Source organism: Natator depressus, chromosome 1, assembly GCF_965152275.1.
Source record: "Natator depressus isolate rNatDep1 chromosome 1, rNatDep2.hap1, whole genome shotgun sequence".
In the NCBI taxonomy this organism is placed as follows: Eukaryota; Metazoa; Chordata; order Testudines; family Cheloniidae; genus Natator; species Natator depressus.
The window spans coordinates 227,650,069-227,650,965 of record NC_134234.1 but is presented as its reverse complement, the minus strand read 5'-3'; positions in this window follow the sequence as shown (position 1 = coordinate 227,650,965).

Genomic DNA, 897 nt, shown 5'->3' with positions numbered 1-897 from the left:
CGCTGTCACCGCCCGCCCCGCCCCTCCCCTCGGGCCTGCCTCTCCATTGCTGCAGCCCCCTGCCCATCACGCGGGCTGACAGCTCGCCAGGTTCCCCCCGCGCGCACGCGCTCGCGGGCCGCCTGGCTGCGGGAGGGAGCGGCCTGGTTCTCCACCCTGCGGCCGGCTTTGGGGTGTGGCTGCGCCCTAGGGAGGCGCGGGGAGGGGGAGCGTTCCGGGTGCACGGGGCGGGTAACCCGCAAACCAGCCTGCCTGCCGGGCGGCCTAGCACTGGGGGGTGAAACCTTGAATTCCCCTTCCCTGGAGCTGGGAGCCGCTGCTGGGGTGCGTTGGCTGTGCCTGGTTCTCCAGACAGACAATGCTATAGGAAGAGTGAAAAAAAAAAAGGAGGACTCGTGGCACCTTAGAGGCTAACAAATTTATTTGAGCATAAGCTTTCCTGAGCTACAGTCCACTTCATCAGATGCATTCAGTGGAAAATACACAGTATTACTCATTAGCGTCCTCATGGGCAGCCCGAAGGCGGGTGTGTCAGGGTTCTTTCCCAACGCTGAACTCAGGGGTACAAATGTGGGAACCTGCATGCAAGACCCCTGAAGTTTATTTTTACCAGCTTAGGTTAAAAACTTTCCCAAGGCACAAATTCTTTGCCCTTGGAATGTATGCTGCCACCACCAAGTGATTTAGACAAAGAATCAGGGAAAGGACAACTTGGAGTTCCTGTTCCCCCAAAATATCCCCCTAAGCCCTTACACCCCCTTTCCTGGGAAGGCTTGAGAATAATATCCTAATGCTCTAATGGTTAGAGCAGCTAGGGCATCCGAGCCTGTTGCCCCATCTGCCAGAGCTTGTTGTTTGGCCTTGGGCAACTCACTTCATTTTTGTATGTCTCGCTGC